Source organism: Wolffia australiana, chromosome 11 (genome assembly GCF_029677425.1).
Source record: "Wolffia australiana isolate 7733 chromosome 11, ASM2967742v1".
NCBI classification, from domain to species: Eukaryota; Viridiplantae; Streptophyta; class Magnoliopsida; order Alismatales; family Araceae; genus Wolffia; species Wolffia australiana.
Genome location: NC_135845.1, coordinates 10,548,395 through 10,558,182, shown reverse-complemented (window position 1 = coordinate 10,558,182; position 9,788 = coordinate 10,548,395). Strand labels below are relative to the sequence as shown.

At 43.1% G+C, this 9,788-nt stretch overlaps 1 long non-coding RNA gene across 2 annotated transcripts; it reads left to right on the top strand.

Annotated features, from left to right (window-relative positions):
* The first annotated feature begins 2,078 nt into the window (after nt 1-2,078).
* LOC144709873 (uncharacterized) lies at nt 2,079-8,864 on the top strand. 2 transcript variants are annotated; one of them, XR_013583133.1, is made up of 3 exons: nt 2,079-3,078; nt 7,302-7,790; nt 8,637-8,864. It is a non-coding gene; the product is annotated as an uncharacterized LOC144709873 (long non-coding RNA). The 2 variants fall into 2 exon arrangements; XR_013583132.1 differs by having other exon boundaries at nt 8,447-8,864.
* Nucleotides 8,865-9,788: the final 924 nt, after the last annotated feature.

Here is a 9,788-nt window from a genome sequence, read left to right as displayed (position 1 = left end):
ATTCCATGTCTTATCCTTGATGGATCCAAAAAAAGGTAGATAAAAAAAACCGGGGATGGGCAGTCATCGTAAATCCCTAGCATGAGCCATGTCTAGCTCTCTCCGTAGAGTGCTAAACCTATCTTCACTTAAAGGTTTTCTGAAGATGTCTACAACTTGCTGTTCAGTAGCTATGAAGTGAAGATCTAACGTTATCAACACCAGATCCAAAACTGCCCTTTGACGTGACACGATAATACGTCGTTTACTTTATTTATTTCTCGTATTTTCTCTTTCCTCTGAGGCCTATATGTAGGCCAATGTTGAAAAAAACATTTGGCGAATTTATTTTCAAGAATTGAAGTTTCTTTCTTCTTGGAAGATTTGCCGTAGCCCTCTCCCCGTCTCGTTTCGGTCTCCGTCGCCGCTACCACCGCTCGTCGTTGCCACCGTCGCCCCTCTGCGCGAGACCATTGCCCGCGTAGACTGCTGCCCGTGTAGGCAAATCGCCCGCGTAGGCCACCGACACCCGCACAAGCCGCAGCCCACACAGGCTATTGCGGCCTGCACAGGCTGTCGCCCGCACACGCCTCCGCTCACGCATGCCACTGCGCGCATAGGCCGCCGCTGCCCATACAGGCTGTAACCCATGCAGACCACCGGCATCTGCACAAGCTGTAGGACGTGCAGGCCACCGCCGCCCATGCAGGCCGTAGTCCGCGCTCACCCGCTGTGCCCCCAGCCACGCTCGCAGCCACTTGCCACCGTGCATACCTTTCAGGTTTTGGAGCGCTGCTGAAGCGCAGTTGGATCTGCAACATCCTCTTGAAGTGCACGTCAATTGCCAGCGCCAATGATGCATCAAGAATCTCTCGCGTCGCCATGACGCACTACTCTAGTGCCGAGGTGCTCTCTACACTCTTTGGTGACCGTGTTCTTCATCCAGTATTCCTTGAGTGTTTATCCACCGCCGTCAGATTTGATTTGGATTTTGAATCTTTAAGCGACTAGTTGACTAGGCCTTTGAATCTTCTAGCGATCGTCATCCAAATTTATTAAACGTTTTGCTTTGTTTTCACCGCGGTGGTTGAAGACAGTACTCCCACCTTCGACGAGGAAAGGGGCTACAACATCATTCTTTTCACCGGATTAAAATCTTCGAATTCGATCGTGTGATTTGTGGTCTGTTTTATCCCATCCCTCCCGTAGTCATCCTAGTATCCGGTTCCCATTGTCACCGTGTCCACGTCTCCTCTAGCCGTCGTGCATTATCCCGTCATCCCCTAGGTATCGGGCATCATTTTATGATCAAGGATGATACATTAAACAATTGAACGGTTATTAAATTCTGATAAGAATGTGATAATATAATAATCACTGGTCACAAATCTGATATATGATTATGAGAAGAATTTGATCCATCATCTTCCCAATTTCTCATAAGTAATCACAATAAGGCCAATAACGTTTTAAGAAGCATGCTTCTGACCCATTCTTATAATGTTCAAAATTTTGAATCTAATGTCTCCCAACTAGATTCTCATGAGTGAATAGAAGTAGGCTGATCAACTTTTAGTTGGAATGTTTGTATCCCGTTATCGGAATCAAACACAAATGTGATGCAAACTGAATATTAATGAAGATCAAATATCCTATTGTTATATGAATTGTTGATGGCGCGCAACAGCCAGAGTCCTTAGAGACATTTTCGGAGACGCCCTCAGCATCATTAGTGCCCGCTTTTGGTTTCCAATCAACCCAACTGACACACCAAGGCGATCGTGAAGACTCCAGGGTTCAAATACCTCGGGTTAAAGCACGCTATTGATCCGATCGGTTTTTCAGTATTATTCTGTTTGTGTATTTGTCCGTCATTTTGTTCACTGTGCCATCGTTTATTTCGTGCTTTTGTTTGCTTCTTTTATTCTGTCTGTCATGTGTCATTTTCTCCGTCGTTTGTGTGTTGTCTTTTATTTTATTTTGTAATGGGTTCTTAGTTATTTGATCCCCCACCCCTCTAATGGAACTGCCTAGGGCCCATCATCACTCCCCCCTTTAGAAGGGAGAAGATGCTTCTTAGGTTGGGCAAACCTATTTTATCGAATTGGAAGTTTGTTCACAATACTTGGGTCTCAACTAAGAGAAGAGGAGGCTTGGGAGGAAGAACAAGAAGAGAAAGGGGATGACGCCGGGAGGGAGAAGAAATCTCCAACATCGCATTGCCCGTGGCCGTTTCTCCCCCTTCACCACCGTGGGAATTTGGTAGAATCGGCGATCGCCGGCTAGGTACCCGCCGGTACTCGTTTCTTTCCACTGTCTTACATGAGATTTCGATTTTGCTGAGCAACGTGCGGCAGTATTATGGGGCTGGTCAAGAATGCGGGATCTCCCCTTGGGACGAAGGCACCTTCTGCCGATGCGGGGGTCAACGCCACTCATGCGACTCAATCGTGTTTGGGCAATGGCCGATCGCTTGGGAGCCGACCGGACGACTAGGGGCGATGACTCGCATTCCCCATGGTGAGTTAGTTGGGTTCTTCAACGGACCTACGGTTGGTGGATCGGGTATATGCCAGTCATGCTTGACCTTTCATTCGTCGGGAAGCCAACGGTAGGGCGAAAGATCAGCCGTGTCTGGCCTTTGGCACTTATCTACACCTTGTTCAAGTGGTCAAACGACCCTACGGTTGCTGAGTCCGCGCTGTGGCCTCAGCCCTCCAGGACGCCTCGTGCCCTACACGAGACTGCTGACAGACCTCCTTCGTCGACCTGCTATGCCACAGTCAATTACTTCTCAGCTCATCTGCACCGATCGCTCGTGAAGCATCACACCACTGGCCAGCCACACGCTCACATTTGCTGCTCGCACCTGTCTCTACTGTCATCGATCGTATCACATTGCCACGCTAGTTGATCGCTTGAGCAATGCTACCATCAGACACTCCTCTCGCCTTCGCCCCTTGCCTCCAAGCTCTGCCTACCGCGCCTATGCCTGTTGCTAGTCAAGCAATACTGATCCTTCTTCGGCTCATCTCTGCTCGCACCTGCACCAGCAGCTGCATCGACAAGTAACTTGACAATGAGCCACTCACTGGCAATGTACGTCGGCCTCCGCTCACAAGTTATATTATTTATTGCAATATACTTTCGATTGCACTTCACCATGCTTGGGATAGAAATAGATGAGCGTGTATTGAGAAAATTACAAAGTTGAGCGTCTTACCAGTACGGGTCGAGCCCGTGCGTTACATGCGAGCCCCTAAGGATTTAGTATGTTCAGCGTCGTAGACGCTGTTGTCCCTCTAACAAGGGTCAAGAGGCCACCGTCACTATCACCTGACATCCCCTTCAGAGCTCGGAGTCCAGCAAAGCTCCATGAGTTGGGGCCTGCACCTACCTCTACGTAGGACATATCATCTTGTAGCTACATTCCCTTAAGGGTTTATCCATCAGACGGTGTCTCTAATGACGTTTGATAACGCCATTTAGATATCCGAGTACTATCTCAGTACCTACCGGACGACGTCCTAGATGATGTCTGGCATCAATTGGCCTAACACTTACGATAAAATGGTCAAAGTTTGTTAAGATTTTGATAAAAATTTAAAACACTAGATGATATTCTTATCACAGGCTTATCATTTGTAAGATCAAAATCTGGTGTTATATATTTTAGTCTCTGTTTCATCAACATGTGTTTTCTTGTGTTCTTAAAACACGAGAACAGTATGCTTCATATCCATCATTGGGCTTGTGATGGATCATACATCTGATTTTAACCAGAACAACATTCCTCATCTGATCAAATCATCATAAGTGATGACAAATTAGTAACTTTTTGATTGACCATCTTATGGGTTATTAAAAAAGTCTAATGACTAGTGATGAACAATGCATGTGATTTTGACAAGAATCTGATGCATTGTCTACACAAATTCTAAATACTACTCACAAGCACAGTAATGACCTTCACATCCACCTTCATCTTCCGTGAATGTAACTAAAGTGTAATTAGACACCACCAAAGTAAGATGTTATTTTTTTAGCAATGACACATGACCATGACACCTTGAGTCCTAACTTTGTAATAGTTTTTGAAGAAATTGGGAGTGTTTTGTCTCTACAAGTGGCATATAACATAGATGTTTGTTTGGACGAGTAAGGCTTAACAAATCTACTATTAATATTTTTATCCATAGAAATTGCATGAACTTTTGTCTTTGGAAGAAAAAAGGTAAAGATATATTTATTGCAAGTGATGTTTCTAAGGAACTGAAAAACTCAAAACATCGAGACATTAAGGAAACTGATTGGAAACAGATGCAAGAGAAGGCTGGCAGTGTAATTTATCAATGCACTATGGATTGTGTGAGATATCATATCTTGAAGTTCCTCCTTATATGTGGAAGACTTTGCCTATATGTTCTGTGGGAAAGAGACTGATGATATAAGCTATTTGTTTAAGGCAATGACTGGGGGGGCTGGTGGGGAATAGTGTCTTCTCTTTGCTAGCGGATAGGTATGCGTAAGGTGCGGGGCACTCAGACAGGGCCAAGGGTGCTAATGGTGCTTTCATATGGCGATGTCGCCTGTGGGTCATATTCATAGGAATGTGCTGGGTGTGGCAACACATGGGTGTATCCGTACCCATCTCGGTCATAGAAATAGGAAGGTGCAAGCAGTGGGTTTGATTTCGATGGCGCCGGTGGGTAGGGTGGCATGTGATGCACATAAGGTGAGTGTGCCAGTGAGTATGGATAAGCCAAAGTATGGATAAGCTGATGGTGGGTAGTGTCGTGGGGTTGACGGGGAAAAGTTCATCCCACAAGTCTGGCTCGTTCGATGACTGACGGCAACAACTGGCTCCGGAGACTGATACTACCGAGATATACGCCGGTGGAGCCATCGTGGTCCTTGAAGTGTTGTAGAGTTTGAAAAGCGCGATTCCCTATCATCATGATAGGTGTTTAGGTCATCATTGTCCCAGTAAGTACCTTGGTGATGGGTGTAAAATTGATCTTCGCAAGGAACATTGTAAATGTAAGAGTCATTCTCCCATTCCGAATCTGACATGTCGTCTCCTCAGATAATGCTACGTGTCCAACTCATTGTCCTGGCCTGGTACTACGCATATGATAGGGGTTCCTACAACATGATGAATGTGTTGACAATGATATGGTATGAATAAACATGTTATGAATTTCAAAATATGCAATGTGTGCAATCAGGTGTGAAACGTGAGAAATAAAATCCTGGACCGATAGTGCTAAACACGGAGGTTTGCATGATTGGCTCTAAAATCAATATGATGTAAAAAAATATGACAGAACCGTAGGATTGGTTTACAACACACTAAATAGATGAAGGTGATGCCGGAATGAATGATCCAACTTTTTAGATAACGAGAAGTATATCAATTGTTGCCGATATAGGATCAGGGGCCAGGGAACAAAAGAAGTCTAGGACCGGTAGGCACCCGTTGACTCGATCGACCAGTCCAAATGCAGAAGATGCAAGGAGGCAATCACTACTCGTAAGTGTCCCTAACCCTCAACGCTACTAAATCTACTCCGACACCAAGAAAGAGAATCCTATTCACAGATGAAGTGGCTAATCCTAAGAAAACTCTCTCTAGTACAGGAACAATGTCGTCTCCACTGAAGAAGGTAATTAAGCTGAAAATTTAAAGGGATTGGGGAAAGAAATAGACCTGTGTGAAATCTCCGGCACAAAGACAGGACAAATGGAATATCTGTAGGAAAGAAATCCTTCTAGACCAAAGGATTCTATTTGTCGATGAGGTGCTCGGGTATTCCGGGCAGAAAAATCCATCAGCAAATTATCGTTCAGAATTTTTATATGTTGTTTATCAGGCTTGACCTGGTCAATGGATGACCAATAGTAAAATGAACAGTATAAGGGCCCAATAGGTCCTGCCCAAGAGGTCCCAGGTCAGGACAACTCTTGAATGTGTTCGAACATCCGCACGATGGTCTAACCATTAATATCTGCCAGAGTGTCATCCTTTGTCCAAGAGCAATTGCCGTTGGTGGTAAATTGAAAAGGACACATCGTAGGGTGCCAGGCTAGTAGTAGATAATTTCATGACGTGGCAGATATCCGCTTGCAAAGAACCCCTGAGGGCATCAATGTTGACTGACCTTTCTCAGTCAAACAACCAGGCTAAGACTAGAGTAATCATAACCGAACAAAACATCCACCATGACGGATTCAGGTGGGGAAATTCATTGAGTCTCTAGAACTTGATCAATTCAGGCAGCACCGAGGGTCTTCCCCGGTGTTGAGGGTCCAACGGCAAAAAATAATCAACAGTGGAGCTTCCACATAACCTTGATTCAACATCGTAACAACAGAAACAGTCGCGATCGTCCTGATGTTGTGTTATCGCAGCAAGACTAAAGGCCAAAGATCAATGGCGATTTTGTCACTCCCTCTTCTCTCCAGAGGTTGATAATCTCTCCTCTCAATGAAGAAGAAAGGGAACTCCACGTAATGGAAAAAAACTGATCAAATCGTCCCGTCTGTCCATTAGGGTAGACCACCCCCTTTAAGTAGGGGTGGTTACCCTAATGCGCCCCTTAGGGGAATTGCCAAAAGATGGCCATTCCCCCAATGGCCTAATAAAACAACATTACATAAACGTAACAAAAATAAACAGGTAGATAATGAAGCCCAAACATGAGGGCCCATCACCATTCATTATGATGAAAAGCAGAAATAAAAGTGTAGTAGGGGCCAATTGTCACACCGGGTACTTGAAGGTTGGGTCCTTCACGTCGTCTAGGGTTACATGGCGCGGCTGCTGTCGAATCTGAACCGTGCCTTCTCGATGGTCCTCCATCACTCCAGATTGCAAGTCTGCTGCTAACAATCTCCCAACCACGTTTAACCCTCTCTCAGTTTTATAAGGCAGTCCACATGCGCAAAGCATATACTTCTACCCTAGGATGTCCAATATCTCCCCCTGCACGACAGTCACCTGCTAATCAAGTTCCTCCTTACTATAACAGTGCATGGTACTCGGATAGTGGCACCACTCATCAAGTTACCATTCATATCAACAGTATTTACAAAGCTACCCAATACGAAGGATCCGAGAAACTCTTTATAGGAGATGGTTCAGGTTTGCCTATTAAATCTTTTGGTTCTTCCTCTATCTCAACGCATAATCCTTACCGCATACTCAGTCTATGTAACGTTCTACTTATTCAAAAAATTTACAAGAATCTTCTCTCAATTCAGAAACTAACTTCTGATATTAACATGTTTGTGGAATTTCATTTTATTTTTTTCTTTGCAAGGATCGCACGACGGGGGAGCTCTTACTTGTGGGAACGGCCCGTGATGGTCTCTATTGCATTGAACCTACACAAGCAAATATTATTTAGGAGAAGGCCAGTCTCTGAACCCGTGTGATCTCCGTTTAGGACATCTTGCCTTTCGTGTTCTAAAACATATAGTCTCATGTTTTGGTCTTCCCTTCTCTCAAACTCTAAATTTGTTTGTCTGACCTGTTGTTTCGCTAAAACTCAAATACTTCATTTTAATTCTCATAGGTGTTCATCTGTAACACCACTTCAATGTGTTCACTCTGACTTGTGTGATTTGGCACCTTAAGTTGCATCTTGGTTTTTCCTGCTATGTTACATTTATTGATGAGTTTATCAGGTATACTTGACTTTGTCCACTTAAGGCCAAAAGCAATGTTCTGGCTACTTTCATTTTATTTCAGCAGTTGGTGGAGGAACATTTTTCCACCAAGATCAAGATGTTCCAATCTGATTGAGGAGGTGAGTTTCAATCTCTTCACAAACATCTTCAAACTTGTGGCATAAATCATCAATTCTTATGTCCACGTACATCATAACAAAAAGGGGTGGCTTAACGTAAACGCCGTTACATTGTTGAAATGGCTTTGAGCATGTTTCATCGTGCGTCTATGCCAATGAATTTATGGAATGAAGCACTTACGACTGCAGCATATCTCATTGACGGCATAATTTCTCTTGTGCTTGGCAACAAATCTCCTTTTGAACTTTTACATTCTAAGATTCGAGACTATAAATCTTTTAAAGTTTTTGGTTGTCTCTTTTTCCCTGATCTTCAGCCATATAGTAGAAATAAATTCTCATCCCTATTTGAAAACAGTGTATTTTTCGGATATAGTTTATTGGTTATTGATGTCTTTCTCTAGCTAATTATCATCTCTACATTTCTAGAGATGTAAGTTTTGATGAATCTACTTTTCTGTTTTCACACTCTATTCATTTGCCTCGCCCCTTGATGGGTTATTGGGTACTACTCCCCCTGGTTTCTCCCTTTGAATCTCACTTCGACCTCTATAACTACTAGTCCGCCTTTGTTACGTAATCTGCTACACTCCACTAACAATGATGATTCCTCTCTTCAGCTCATGTTTCACCTAGTTCTCCATTATCTTTGTCAGTGCCTGTGCTACTACAGATACAGACTTGTCCACTCCACCATTACGTATGCGTCATATATACAACTTGCTGAATTTGCCAAATTTGACCCGTGAATGAACATGTCTTCTTTGGTCCACCAATGTTCTTCACATAGAGGTACGTAACAAATATCATGACTTTTCATCTTTTGAACATACAAATGTTGTACAGGCCTTAAACAGCTCAGTATGGAGAAAAACCATGGAGGATGAAATGTCTGTCCTTCATCACAATAAATTTTGGGTACTCGCAATCCCATCACCTGGTGCCAGTATTTTCGGCTTTAAATGGGTATCTGAACGAAAACTTAATGCTGATGGCTCTCTTGATCAATGTAAGACAAGACTTGTTGCTGAAGGCTTTAGTCAAGAAACCCTATATTTGCTATGAATATACATTCTGCCCAGTTGTTAAAATGACGATCATTAGAATTTTGTTATCTGCAGCTATTTCACATAAGTAGCATATCAAACAACTAGATATTTCCAAATGCTTTTCTACATGGAGATCTTTATGAAACTATTTGAATGAGCCAGACTCCCGGCTTTGAGAATCCCCATCATCCGAACCTTGCATGTTTACTTAGAAAATCTCTTTATGGTATAAAAGAAGCACCTCACATGTGGCATAAAAAATTATCTGCCTTCAGAGTGCCAAAATGGGTACTTCACTTTTCTTTAAAAACAGGTCTCGCTCTTGAATATTTCTTCTGGTTTATGTTGATGATTTTTTAGTTATTGGCTCTAATGCTCATGATGTCACATGAACAATTACTTCTCTCCAGAGTGTCTTCCCTGTACGAGACCTTGGTAATGCAAAATACTTCTTGGAATTTAACTTATTTGCACTCACCAAGGTGTAACACTTTCTGAATCAAAATATTTAGCCCAAATTCTTCAAGCATAAAAAATAGGTGAATGCAATCCCACTAACCCCTCTAGTCTATCTTTCTGTGTCCCGTAAAAATGTGGACATGCCTAACCCCACCTATTATCAGAAAATTGTTGGTGGCTTACAATATTTAACTATTACCCAGCTTGATATTTCCTATGTTTTGAGTCGGCAAGCCAAAACATGCATGATCCCCAACCAGCCCATTGGGCCATTGTTAAACATATATTACGGTACCATAAAGGGACCATGATTACTCTCTTTTGTTTATTTCTCTTCAGATATGTGACTCAAAGTTTTTAGTGATTTAGACTGGGCCGAGGTCTCAATTGATTGTTGCTCCACACACCGGTATCTTGTATTTTTTGGTCCAAATCTTGTAAGTTGATTGTCCAGGAAGCAATCTTCGGTGTCATTGTCTAGTACCAAAGC